The following is a 14,955-nucleotide window of genomic DNA, read 5'->3' on the forward strand; positions in this document are numbered from 1 at the left end:
GCTCTACTGCAAAATTTTATCCTATGTTTTTCTTTTATTCTATGTATTATTTTTTAATATTTTTTATTTTATTTTATTATTTTTAATTATTTTAATTATTTCATTCTATGTATTTCTAAGGTATTTCTTTCCCTCTGTGCTATCACTATACAGATGCGTCCTGAGCAATCTGCTCTAGTTGACCATGCTTTGAGGGGGGGGGCTGGACTAGACAATTTTCAGAGGTTGCCTCCAACCTTGCGTGTTCTCTGATTCTGTGATACATAGACATAGACATCTATATGAAATGGCGAGTTGATTTTATCTTCATTTTCATTTCTTCTGCCAACATCGAGATAACTGTTTCATAGACTGCCATGCCAAAGGAAAGGCAGTTCAGATGAAAATTAAGTACTTGTCTCATCTACTGTCACAGAATGTGCTACCTGCTAGCTTTCATCCATCTCACATAGACTGATTAGCAAAAAGGTGATAATTGATAACCACTAGCTCAGCTGTCTCTGACTTCTGAGTACTGTCTGTATAGTGATCTGAAAATGTGAAATTCTGTAGATGCTAAGTGTTGTGAGCATGCAATGGCAATTTCTAGATAACAGATTTAAAAATTGGAAAATTGTGTCATTGAGTAATGTTATTTCTTCATTAGTGATGTATAAATCCCTTGATAAACATTGCATCATTAGAGCTTAAGGCTACCAAGACTTTTTTTCAGAGTTGATATAACTGGAATATATATAGCTCCATAGTCAGTAACTGAGGGATCAAATAAAAGTAATAAATGAGGCATATGATCTGTTCACAGGCTGACAGAGAGGATGTTAGGACCAAAGAAGTAGGTTGCATCTTTTAAATTGTGGTTTTATTTGCCTCATTGGGTATTTCTTACAGAGTCTTGGTCAGTTAAATCAGATGCTTATAAAACAGAGTAATGAGAGCTATAGACAAAAAAAACTCATAGCCAGACATACATGTAGGACGTAAGCACAAATATCCATGTCTTACATTCCAAGTAGGATTTAGGAATTAGTTGGAGAAGATGATATCACCATTTCCCTTCTGTATTTACCTGGGGTACATCCTAGATGGTAAGAGAGTAATCGTGGTGGATCCCTGAAAGATTGGAAGAGGAAAGATGTGAAGCTCATTGCTGTTTCACCCTTGTGCCCCCTTACCTAGTACTCAGGAGTAATACAGGAATAATCTCTGTTCTCTTAAATCATTTAAAATCACTTAAAAAATCATTGGAAATTTCCTCTCATTAAAAATCCTTCTACCTATTGAAATATCAACCTGAAACTTCCAGGATGTTAAAAGACCACATTGTCAAAAATTCATTCTACTGAAACTAGCTACTTGGTAACAACTGATTTGTAACAAGGGAAGCTCTGTCTATTTATCTCCTCAGGTTAATAGACTAATGGTCATTTTAATTTGATATTTAACATAATCTAGATTGAATTTTTCATATGGGTTTGTGTGACTGTTAGGATAACCTCAAAAATAAAAGCTTTCTGAACTAGCAGGAAAATATTAGATATCTTTGTATGCCTTTCTCTGTAAAGCACGCTTGCTGGAACAGATATCCAGGTTATATTCAGAGTAGAAATACGGTAGTTATTGAGCTTATCTTTCTTTTCCTTTTTTTTTTTTTTTTTTTTTTTACAATATACATATATCAGATGCATTTATACTATTAGAAGACATGTTTACAAAGGGAGAATAATCAAGAATAATCCTCTAGTTAGATTACAGTTAGACCTTAGTGTACATCTTTTTACTTAGAAAGGCTTCGATAAACTCTTGAACTGACTCAGTTTAAATATCTCATAGGGCATCCAGACTTTCTGCTCTCTCACAAACTTTCTTAGGTAACATTCAGTGAATGCAAAACCCAAAACCACTTGTGTGCTTCTAAGCACCAAGATGTCATCCAAGCATGGCAAAGAGCAAACAGACCCAGGCATAGCACTTAAAGCAGAGTTTAAAAATACTGACTGGATAACAGCATGGGGAGAATTGGGGGAAATTTAATAAGAAAAAAAGAACTCTGTGTCTTTACCACAGGTTTTTGAGTAAAAATGAAATTTGACAGGTCCAAATGCAAACCATATGAAAGGAGCACTCTATCTACCACGCAGTTCTCCACCAGAGATTCATGCTAATTCAATAACAATACCTTGCTTCCTTCTCACCAGCCAGCAGCAAACAACTCTATCCATCTGGAAGCCATTTCCCAGACCTTGATAAATTGCCCTAAATCTGCCCTCTCAGCATTTGTTTTTCCTTGTTTGATGTAGATTTTTTTAAATCCTGTGTAGAGGAGTGTATCAATAATGTGAAAAACCCGCCTTTTTTTTTTTTTCTTCCCCAAATGTAAGCTCATTCAAATGAGATAAAGTCTTTATAATGTTCCCTGGAAAGGGATATACAGTTACTGACCATTCTCTGGGGTTCCTATTGCTCAGCCTTCAGAAAAAAAGAGTAGGCCAGCTAGCAGAAAGCTGCTTAAGCAACCAGTTGCCAGACTGGTGCTTGATGGAATCAGGAACTTCTACCAATAACCATGATAGCAGAAGTGTATAATCTTATTTTTTATTATTGCATTGAAGATGGTCCAATCTCTTATTTTTTTGTGATCACAAAAATATTTTTCCTATTGAATGCATACTTATCGGGCTTTTAGCACTGTGTAATGCTTCCTATGATGGATTTGAGTAAACTGATGGGCCACCTGAGCTGAAAGGCCAGTGGGCCAGGTGGTTGTGTATGATGACAGCAGAAATAGTTTGCTCACTTATGAGTGGGGATGGCTAGGTCCTGATAGCTTATCCTTGCTGCAGCTCTTTCCTTAAGATGAGTGTTGAATATGTTTGCTATAGGTAAGTCATGGTGGAAGCAGTTCTTTTGGGGTTCTCCTTTGGGGACAAAGCCCCAAAGACGCTGGGAGATGGTGTGAGAGTGCCACCTAAGGCAGCTGGAAAGCAGTGACACCAAGAGCTCCAGGGTGCCACCAACACTGGCAAGAAATGTCTGGTAATGTTATGAAACTTGTGTTTTCATATAAAACACAGACATAGGTGTAATTATCCTGCAATTCTTTTTCTTCTCCATAGCATTCTTTGAAAGATTATTTAAATAATATGTGTGGCTTAGATAGTGTCATATGATTACAAGTAGAGAAATGAAGCTTTCTTCTGGTTTGAATGCTGCTGGCCACCTGCACCCTGAGTGTGTACGTGCACAGCTGGTGGCTGCTGAATAGATAACGGAACGGTACTGTGCTAATTCATTTATCCTACAGTGTGTGTAGTCCTATTGATACTGTTAAATCAAGTCTGTGGGTGTCAGAATTCAACGGAGCAATCAAACTTGCAATCGATAAGCCATTGAGAAAGGATTTACTTGAATAGGTACAGGAAAAACTAAAGTGAGTGAAAGAAATGCTGTATTTTGCCACTGCTCTATTCAGAAAATGTCCTTTGGGGAATACTTATTTTTTTGCTGATTTTTGTGTATTTCATACTTTTTTCCTTAAAACTGAGACAACAGCAAACGACAGAGAATTATTTTCATTCTCCAAAATACAGTTGTTTGGAGAACTGGGGAAAGAGAGTTAAAAATACATCCGTGTTCTGTCTGAAATGAAAGAGCATTGCCAGCCTGGAATAGGAAATACATTACCTGCCCAGGCATTGCCACGGCCTCTTTGGCTGTTCAGGAGCCTGAGCTGTTGGGGTGCAGGTAAGTTTGTCATCTCTGGGTTCGGGTATTACCAACAGCTGTCTGAAATGGAAGGCGATGATGAGTAGAATCAATATTGCACATGGTCTACACATCAGGCAACACGTGCTGATGTGTCCGTGGTGGAGTTGCTCTGTAAATTTTATCCAGTTCCCCTCACTTCCCTGTTGAGTTCAGCCAGTGTCCTGACTTTTCTAGGAGCACTACAGTATCCTGAGGGTTCAAGCAATTTCACCAGTCATCCAGAATAACAAATACAATTGGAAAAATCCTGGGGAAAGCTCTTGGGCTTTACAGATACGGTATGCTTTGCAGCCAGGCTCTTGTGGTGGGAGGCATTATAGTGCAGCCAGAAGGATACTCAGTGAGGAAGCTGGCTCCAAACTTCTGCTAGGAATTTGGCTGTTCTTCACCCCTACCCCCTGTGCCAGGTTTTTGTCCCTGGAAGCAGGGTTAGAAACGGAGAATCTCAGAGCAGAAGAGTGTCTGTGGGATATAGGAGATTCGTGTCTATCACATGTTGTACATGGGTACGACTAATGTGCCTGCAGATGAATGTAGCCGAGCAGAAGCTGGGACTGCTCAGCACAGGCTCGACAGGCAGGATACATCGGTACAGACCCCACGCCATTAGATGGACTCAGTGCTGCACTGACTGTATCATTCACTCATGAGGGTGCACCAGGCCCTGCATTTGCTTGGAGCATGGGCAAACAAAGTTTGTTGCACTTGCATTTTACCCTGTTGATGTAATTCTGTAGTATTACATGAATAATCTGTTGGAGCCCTAGAATAATGGTTGTTTTAGGAATATTAACATAGAACAGGTTTTAAAATGTAGATATCACAGTGTTTGCTCATGTACAGCTATTCTGGACAGCTCTGAGGCTGAGGCCATGCAAGTGTTTTCCAGTGGGCCAGTTTCTGTTATGCTGATTTGGGAGGGGTTATAAGAGTCTAACCAAGTGTAGGGTTTGGCTACTGATGCCTGCCAGCTGTAGGAGAGTCCATGTTGGCTCTAGTTTGTTAGGCTAATCCTGTTTGGAAATGCAACTCCTTGCTTTTGTTTCTTTGGATCTGTTAACATATGCATATCAGTCCCGGAATACATCACTCACTGCACTGATAAAACCATGAGTTGCAATTGCAGAAGGAGGAAAAATTGGAAGGCACTCATAAGCCAGCCTGCCCTCGTCCACGTGGGACAGGAGAGCAAACATCTCTGCCTTCACATGTTACACAGTCCTGGTCTCTCTCCTTTCCCAGTGTCAGGGTTGGGAAGACAGCGGAATGTGAGCGCAATGCCAAGTTTTCACATGAAGAAATCAGTGCAGCAAAATGCTGCTTGTGTGAGGTGGTTTTGCCTTGAACTCTCACTGTGATAATTTCTGTTGGAGCGTGTGTTTATGTAAGCTGGGGTGTTTTAGTTTGTGTTTGTTTGTTCTAACTGTACTTAAAATACTTATTAATGAGTGTTGAAGAAGCATTTTTCACTCTTAGTAAAATAATGCAGAAAGCCCTTAGGGATGCGAGGCAATGGGTGGCCATGTAAAATGAGTAGACCTGTATTTATGTATGGATTTTTAGGGCAAAGACCAGTGTCAGCAGTGGGTGGTTATAATTTCATATAATGTTCCTAGGGCAAAAGAAAACAGCAGAAATCACAGTATTTTCCTGTGTGCTTGTCCCTTAAAACTTACCATGCACCAGTCAGATTTGTGTTTCGTTCTTTTTGCCCGTTCTATTATGGTGGGTTTAAACAAAATGGAGATTTACATCCAGAAGAGCATAAAAATGAAAGGCTTAAGGAGGGATTACTGCCACAGTTGCTGGCTAAAGGTGGTGAAGCATGCATACACCCACCGCAAGCCCTGTAAAAAACTTAGTAATGTATTGTGGCATGCCCTAATGAGGGCTCTTAACAATAAAGCCAATTCTGAAGAAGTATTTCCATTTTGCTAGGGTAGCAAGAAAGCAGATGTTGAGCAGCTTCAGGCATTTGCTATGTTTGTTCAGAGCTGCATCAGGAGGAACTAAGCAGCAAGGTTAAGGTGAATAGTGAGCCATACCCACTGGTGGGCGCCACCATCTTCATTCTCTTGTTAGGGTGGATCATTCCTCCCATTTTTATTTTTATTTTTATTTTTTATTTTTATATTTTTTTTACTTCTGTTTTTCTGGTCTAGTGTGAAATGCCGTAAGAGACAAGGCTTCCAATCATTCTTTTCCCAGGGTACAGAAGAAGTTTTTATTGGCTTTTAGTCTGAATTTCAGGCTCTTGTTCTTATGTTTGCCTGGTCCTATTACACTTAATAATAATTTCTCTTCCTCTGTGGTTTATCTGTCTTTCAGGTGATTACTGGTTGCTGTAACTCTGCTTAATCAAGCTCTCTTTAACCAGCTCTTAATTTTCAGCATCCCACAATTTCCACATAATTGAATCAGTTGAAGTAGTTGGTCACAGCTGAAAATCCTTATTGTTAAGATTTTCTAGTGATTGTCTGTCATCTGTTATCCTTGAGGCTTTCTTGGCACTGACTGTACTAAGGATATGGCCTTTGGGTTTCTTTGGTTGTCCGAGAACATGAACAGAGGTTGTATTGGGAGGTTGGTTGACTTATTTTCCCCCCTTCTTTGGAGGTGATGGAATAGGAGAAGTTGCTGTAAGCAGGCTAAGCTGAAAAGTCATTTTATAACATAAGAGTAAACTCTCTCCTATTAATAGAAACAATAGATGAGCTACAGAATGAGTAGATCACTGTGTATGTGCACGTACACTGCTGGTAAAGAACCAAAGCTGTCTGCTCTCGGCTGTTCTGGTGTCAGGCTCCAACACAGCTGGTGCAGGGCAGATGCTGTCCTCCACAGCCCCCTGGGGATCTCTTCCTTGTACTTCTGAAAGCCTCTGAAATAAATGTAGTGCCCTTGTTCATTATCATGGTGGGCATGTTTGATTTCTGTAGTAGTCTGAAAAATTAATGTGCTTGTTTGTTTGCATCAGAAAACAAAACTGCCTTCCCTGTGTTACCTGTCACAGTTCGATCCCCTATCAAATTAGGCTTGGCTTATTCCAGAAAGGATTGCTGGTATCTCTGAATGGGCAAGCCCTGTACAGGAAACTTCACACAGCTTCCCCAAGCAAAACAGATTACAAAGGCATTTTTGTTGATCCAGCATATATTTCAGTAAGAGACCTCTTAACAGTACAGAGCTGTCCCACGCCAAAACCCTGCATCTTTAACAGACAGGGATGTGCCAGCAAAGGCTTATTCTGAGAGATTCTTTCAGCATCTTTAACTCTATTTCAGAAATGTAATGTGTGCTTTGGAGAGGTTTTCTTATCACGTAAGCCCTGCTTTGTAGCAGCTATTATTAGGTCTTGCACGTGATGTGTCCCTCCTTTCTCATGCAGACTGTTCAATTACTTAAGTGTTAAGAATAGATCCATTGCCTGAAGTAATAAGTTTAAAATACAATTACTGTATTACTGTATTTCCTATTTCTTATTATTAGGAATTGTGTTTTCTGTACCAACGTCCAGTCTTTATAACTCTCTCTGCAATGTTCATGTTAATAAAGAGTCACCAGCTTTTGATAGCCTGAGGGGGAAGATTTTGTTGTCATTGCAGCATGTATTTTAAAAGAAATAGGCCCCTTAGTGTTTGGAGGGTACTGAAAACATTGTTCTTGTTCATAAGCATTGGCTGAATTACAGACTAAATATAAAACATTCAATGTCTTTTTTTATATCAAATATGTTTGATTGGATTTTATGTACGGGGCATGACCCTGGGCAAAATCAACTATTTTCAGTGTCACTCATTTTCTTCTCCATCTCCCTATGCATTCACACAGTGATCTGCATCAGCCAGTTGATCTAGTGTCCATGGAAACTTTAGAGCATGTGCCTCATCCAGTTCTACACCTCTGGACTAAGTTCACTTATGTAAAATGCAAATCAACTCAGTGATAGATCACTGACATATCTTTTGTCATCAATTAAAACCACAAAAGACCATTGAAAGTGTTCATGAACACCCAGTGTTCATATAAGGAGAGGTTTAGAAGGACTATCAGAATTTACAGCATAATGACTATAATTGCAAAATAAACCTCTGATATCCATAGAGAATTAAAATTTGTAGTCATCAGAGAAGAACCAGGGTTTTTAAAAAATAATATGATGGATCCTTGCACTTTGACTTTGACAGTCATATTCTTGATTACTAGCTACGGAGGTAATGGAAGGTATATTATACTCTGGAGGATCATAAATCTTTGTGATTTAAATAAAATGAGGCTTAAGAGAGCAGAGTTCTCCTAATTTGCTATAAATTGACAATTTTGATTTATTAACAAGGACAAGGAAGTCACTAAGAAGTGCTGCTGCCATGCCCAATTATTGTTTAATCAGGTGCCAGATGTAGCTAGACTGACACAGAAGACAACTAGCTATACAGTGCTGAAGATGATGGGATATAAATAACTCTTATCTGTGTTTTTACTTCAGACACTAATGCTGTGAAAGTTTTCAGAGACAGTTAAATCAGCCAAATGGTAGGAGGAGAGGTGCAGCAACCAAACCAATAACAGTTTATCTTCTTTTCATAATCCAATATCAATGCCATTTAGCAAATAGTATTTCTCACAATGTTCGTGAGCTGTAGGTGGATTTTCTTGTTCTGCTTCTGTGTCAAAGTATAAGTACAGCTGTATAAAAGCAATACTAAACAACAACAACAAAAAATTGCCTAAGTAAATTCATATTTATTTTAAATCTTTTTTTTTTTTTTCCAAAACCAGAAATGGATTAAATGAATTATTTTTTCAAGTTAAATTAATTGGCTTGTAAGCAGCAGTCATCAGAAGGTGCGCTTTTATTACCCTGTTGGGACAGATGATGGATGAAAGAGAAATGGTTAATTCATAACCTAACCACTGTGAGTATCCTCACCTAGAGGCATCCAAGGTGTGGATGTCTGTAGCAAGGTGTGTGTTCAGAAGAGGGAGTCACGACCTCTTTGCAAACAACAGATGATCAAAATCTTTCTGCTTCCACCTGGCAATCTAAAAGCAGTCTGATCCAAAATTACTGTGATATTATCCCTGCCTTGCCAAATAATTTGTATATATGCCTAAGCAGATGGATCTAGCATACACCCTGCCAGCTCTTGTAGTTGTTTGACCTTGCCAATGAGCGTCATCTGCATCTTTTCCAGATTGAGGTTTAGCCATTGCATCCATGGCTAGAAAGAGCATAAATAAGGAAACAGTACCACCTGTATCTACTGAAGAGCTTTAGACTACCGTGTATAGATACCAGTTGTAAGCTGTCTGCTTATATCTTTGTATCAGTGCAATCAATTAGGAAATCAGTTTCAAATGGTTTCATTGGTAAAATGACGGTAGGCTGATTCCCAGTAATATATTTCTTAGTCCTTCCTGTAAGAGATTTTAGATTAATTTTTATTTTTTAAAGTTAGCTTAATCCTTCACTCAGTTTGCAGCATCTCTAATTATTTGATATCTAAGTATTCCCTTCACAGAGCTGAGTAGCTTTGTTTGCAACGATTGCTGAGGTGTCCAAGTCCTTCATGCTGCAATTAGCATAAGATGGCACGTTAGCATTCATAACTTGCTTTACGATTTGTAGTACACTTAAAACTTTTCATTTTAAAAATCTTGATGTATTAAATACTGAGTTTCTTTACAATGAAAGGCTCTGAAATACACAATCATGAACAGAACTTAATGAGAGAATTTTTCCTATGAAGCTTGTAGCAGGGTGTATTTGCTGTGTAGCTGAATTCATGGCATCACATTTCCTCGGTTAATTACACAATTCATTCTGTTTCTCCTTTGCATTTATAGTTTGTCAATATATTTATTACAGGGAAACCGCTGAGTACTTAGTCTTATTTCCTAGATTAATTTTCTAATGGAATTGAGATTTACAAGATCGAACTTTGTGTAAAACATCTCTTTCCCTTCCTGCCCTGGGAATATTTCAGTTTACTGTCCAATTCTGACCATTTATGACAGGGGGATAAAGGTCTCAAATGGAGAAAGAAGGTGCTGTTAAAAATACCACTAGGTAAAAGACAGTAACATCAGTTTATACCTTATATAGATGAATGCCATAACTTGAGGAAAACCTTGGATCATAGTTCTCACTTTCCTAAGCACAAAAGAAGTAAAATTCACGTCAAAAAGCCATTGAAGATTTTAAACTGAATTGTATTATTTCTGTGTATTCTTCTGTTTCTGGATGTTTTTCCCCCTCTCCTCTCACCCCATCTCTTCTCATTCTTTTATATAAAGCACCAGGAATCATGACTTGTTTACACACCACATTTAGCTCCTTTCTCTGCTTATTAGACCTTTGTAGGTCTGAATGTATGAACAAATCCCACTGGCACATGCAGATATAGTTTTAACACTCAAGCAATCAGTCTAAGTCAATAAATTGTTTAATAAAACACTTCTAAAGCTCTGTGGAAGCAGAATGAAGCTACATCTGTGTTTGTAAGAGTTTCTTAATTTCACAATATTAGGATTTTAAAAATGTAAAGCTGGCAGATACTTTAAGCTTGAATAGCATTCCTGAGTGCAGTCATAGAACACACTGTACATGTGTTTATCTTTCTGTGAATTTTCTTTCATGCATCTCATGAAGTACATTTACTTGGTCTTTTCCCTTCAATTAATGGTTGTTTATTATCTTCTCTCCAGGACACTAATAAGACTAGTATATTAATGTTGGGTGTGGATGCATTACTTCCACTATTAGGAATGTCAAGAACTAGGTTTGCAATACGGTATCTTTGTAGCCGGTAACTTTTTTCTGATTTTCCTAAAATATTTAGCTGTATTTAGAGCATGATAATTAAGTTGTTTATGAAAATTTCCTACTTCTTAATTTAAAATCTCTATCAGCTTTATTTGTCTTGGTCTAGTATTTTTACTAAACACATGAACACTACCATCTGTTCTCTGCATATATTATCTAAATAAAATTTATTATGAACACATTACATATAGTTAACAACTTAAATAAACGTTAGTGTTTTTTTCTTCTATAGTTCATTTTCCAGCATGATTTAAAACACTGAAGTCATTGAACAAGGCTGTAATCAGCTGGAAGGTCGCCCTGTTTGCAGACCACTGAAGTCAGAGAGGTTTCTGCTGTTTGCAGGTGTCTCCATCAGTGGCTGCCTCGTGTTCGTGCAGCAGCCAGCGGTGAGAGCTTTCTATTCCAGGTTGCTGCCTTGTGGCTGTGGTATGCTCCATGCTGCCATCTCTTAGCTGTGCCTGCAGCTGCTAGAAACCAGGGAAGGATCACAATAAAGTGAGCGCAGGTCAGCTCTCTGCCATGTGATCCTGAATGCAGTCTCCACAGACAATGTTGTTATTTGTGAAAATTAATTTAAAAAAAGAAAAATTGTGTTGGCTGAAATAGTATCAAAGCAAATGAGCTCTTTATAATCACATTATTATTTGTTCTTCCTGCTGAGGTCCATATTAGTTTTTGTTGCTTGTTCTTGTGTGTTTTGCTAATTATGATGTCATGTTTTCCAGTGCTGGGTACTTGTAAAGGCCAGCATTTGGCACAGCAGTAGTGAGCAACAGCTTGTATACACACTAGTGCCCGGTGTGGTTAATTGCTGTAGAGTTTAAAGGAAGAACTGACACTTTCCAAGCATGGCGGACAGTTTCTGTTCTCATTCACTGAAAATCTGGAGTTGGATTAGCTCAGCTAAAATCTGGACCAGTTGAGGTACTTCAAATTTAAAGAGTCAGCTGGAATCTGAACTTAAAAGTCTCCTGATTAGTTGCAGAAATTCTGTGTTTCAACACCTAATCCTTTCCTCTTCTCCAGAAAATGAGAGAAATTATATAAACATATTTTGGATCTGATGCTTTCTTATCAGACTAAAGGAAAATTTATTACAGCTTAATAGAAATAAAATATTGCACACAGAGGGACCTTCATGCTCTTTCTGTGAATTGCTGAGACAGTCATGTTTTCTTGCCTGTCCTTGAAACGAAGTCTGCACCTCTTCTGATTCAGACTTCATTAAAAGGCTCTTCAGTCTTGAAGCTAATATACAATATTCTCCTTTGTAAGAATAGTTCTTTCTAAGGAATGAAATTCCAAGAGTTTTTCCCAATCCACGGATAAATTAATTTTACTGATGTTTGACAGCAATTCCATTTTTCCAGTAAGAATAGTCTTTCTGTAAATTGAGACTAGAGAATTGCATTATTCATTTGAAAGATGTTTCTAGAATGTCTTTAGGCTTTTCTGGGTAGTGGCATTCTTATACGGGAATAAAATGGCCTTGCTTTGCTATAGATTTATTAGTAGCAATATTTTCTGCAGCTTCTCTGCTCTCAGAATTCTTTGGTTTTCTGTCTTCTGTGCTAGAGAAATTGTACGTGTTGTGTGGACTCTCCATGTGCTACTGATAACGTCAACTGAGAGAAGATAATCCCTAGAGAGGGAATATGTGTTGTTTGCCCATTTATTAAAATGAGTAAACTGAGTCAGAGAGACTCTGGTTTTCCTAAAGCCACATAGCAACTTAGTGTTGTAATTGTCTGATTCAGCGGCACGTACCCTTTGGTTTCCATGGTGCCTGAGGCCCAAGAAGCCAATAATTCAGCCACATTCAGCAAAGAAATGAAAGCTAAGTCTAAGTCATGAGCAATTGCATGTGCCAGTGAGAGACTGAAAATGTCTTGCTCTCATTTGAACATTTATCTTTATTAAATTTTTACAAGAACATTCAAGATAATCTGAATAATTAGCTTAGAAGTAATGGGACTGTTTATAGTGTTCAACTGTGATAAAAACCTTCAGAAAAAAAATGCTGTGGTTTCTGCTTTGTATCTTGCTCTGCTTGGCTTCGGAGAATTGTATATGCTAATGCTACAGGGATGAGGAGTTTGTATGAAATAGAAGTAACTGATGTTAGTGAAGTATCTATAAAATGGTTGTTCTTCAGGGACACGGGAAAAGTACTTGTGATCTGAGAAATATAAGGGGTGGCATCTTCCAGCTCCGCTAGGATAACATGCTAGGCACACAGGTTTCACAACACAGATGGACAAAGCCCAGGCAGCGTTGCAGAAGGGTAGCAGCAGATTAGAGTTAATGCTGTGTAACTTGCGTCTGCAAAGTGCTGCAGACCACATGGTGCCAAAATAAAACCTGCATGAGCTTCCCTCGGCAGTTTCCCAATTCTTCCCAGAGACATTAGGGGGCTCAGGATTTCAAGTGGAGAAGCACGAGCTGTTTGGCAAATGCAGTATGGATGAAACACAAACTGTCTCTGCCAGGTCTTGGGTGAGGACCTTGCATGCTGCCTGCACTGCTGTGCTGGGGGAATGAACTCACAGTGAGCCAGGTATTTCTGTTGTTGTTTGGAAATGTTTCCCTTCTTATTGAACCAGGGAAAAAGGATGTCCGTGTTGCCTTGTGTTTGCACAAATCTAAAAATACAAAGCTTCTGCCTCTCTCTGGGGAGTGCTGGGAGGCAGTGGTGGCTGCCACAGCCTCAGGAAATAGCATTTCTTCTCCTATTTCTGTAACAAAGCTCCTCTGCGGTATTGGATGAACGTATAATTACTGTGTGTCTCAGTTTTTCTCACAGTACGATGGCACTATGTCCTGTCCAACAAAATACTGGAGACTTTGGTAGTATCTGGGGAACTGAAATGTATGATGTGAAGGTGAGAGCCTAGCATCATGAGTGGGCAAACCTGGTCAAATGAACTCTGTAGGAAGATCCCACTGACAGGCTGCTGAGGGCTGGTGGTGTTTCTGTTGTTGTTGCATTTGATAAGGCTTATTGAGACTGCACCAATTTCAAGATGAGCACTCCAGAGACAAATTAAGAGTGCTTCTGTTATTTATACTGTACTAAAAGCATGCATGGAGCTTGAGCAGTCGCAGAACCAGCACAGTCCTCTTCCTACTGGCTTGCCACCTCTGTGCTGGGCATGTCATCAGAAGTGGGGACACCTGTGAAGAGCTGAGCAAGAATTTCTTCTGTTCAATGTAGGATGTAAGCGAGAAGTGGTCAGTGTTGAATCATTTGAACGACGTGACCAGCCTATTTGTTCTACAAAATAGGTGGTGGAGTCACCATCCCTGGAAGTCTTCAAAAGACGTTTAGATGTAAAGCTTAGGGATATGGTTTAGTGGGGACTGTTAGTGTTAGGTTAGAGGTTGGACTCGATGATCTTGAGGTCTCTTCCAACCTAGAAATTCTGTGTCTGTGTAAAAGAAGTAAGCAAGATTTCTCAAACAGATATGCAGCCATTGACAAATTGAGCAAATTTATCCTAGTGTGGTTTTCATGAGAGATCTATTTCCTGATAATGCACAAAATCAAGTACTTTTGGTTCAGGGACTTTTGAAACAAGCTAAAGAACATTTTCCTTGTTGAGAGCCAAGTAAGCCTTTCAAGTAACTTTGACATAAAAGCATGAGAAAAGCCATGCGAGGTCTGTAGTGCATTTACCACAGCACTCCGTGTGTACTGCAGGCAGCAAGTGTTTACTTGGAAAGGATGCAAGCCTGGTCAGCACTCCTCTCTGGTTCTCCCAGCACCCACCATCATCCAGTTAGGAATGCTGATGTCTGCCTTTTGCCTTTCATATCTGTCTTGACTCTGTTGTCCATGAATTTGCCTAATGGCTCCTAAACTATCTGACTATCTGACATAAACTATCAGTAACTGTTCCTCTTCTGCTAAGGGAAATGATGAGTAACAAATTCTGCATTTACTACCTCCATGATTTTGTAAACACCAATTATAGCACCCCCCCCAGATTCCTTTTCTCCAGACTAAGAAGTCTTAGTCTTTGTAATATATTCTTCTAAAGTAGTTGCTCCATCTCCTTGGACATTTTAGTAGTCCTTTTCTGTACCCCACTGTATAACCATCCTGAGTCCTCACTGTACATATAGCCATCCTGAGACAAGCTAATCACTGTCAGGTATCTGCCAAGTACAGTGTTAGGCTTCTCAAAGCCCATTCTTAATTCTGACGTAACGTATCTTAAGTGAGAGCAGCAAAGCCTCAAAGCTAGATGGAAAAACAACTAACAGGTGATGCTTTCAGGTGCAGTATATAGCTGAAGCATCAAGATGTTCCATTTCCACAACACAGAAATCTTAGAAAAATGAGGCTACGTAAATGTCTG

The 14,955-nt window shown here is 39.0% G+C and overlaps 1 protein-coding gene across 6 annotated transcripts in view; it reads left to right on the forward strand.

The window, feature by feature from the left end:
- The window catches only part of SLIT3 (slit guidance ligand 3), a 515,831-nt gene that overhangs the window by 437,644 nt on the left and 63,232 nt on the right, over nucleotides 1–14,955 (forward strand). The window lies entirely within an intron of this gene.

This window comes from Anas platyrhynchos, chromosome 14, assembly GCF_047663525.1.
Source record: "Anas platyrhynchos isolate ZD024472 breed Pekin duck chromosome 14, IASCAAS_PekinDuck_T2T, whole genome shotgun sequence".
NCBI lineage: Eukaryota > Metazoa > Chordata > Aves > Anseriformes > Anatidae > Anas > Anas platyrhynchos.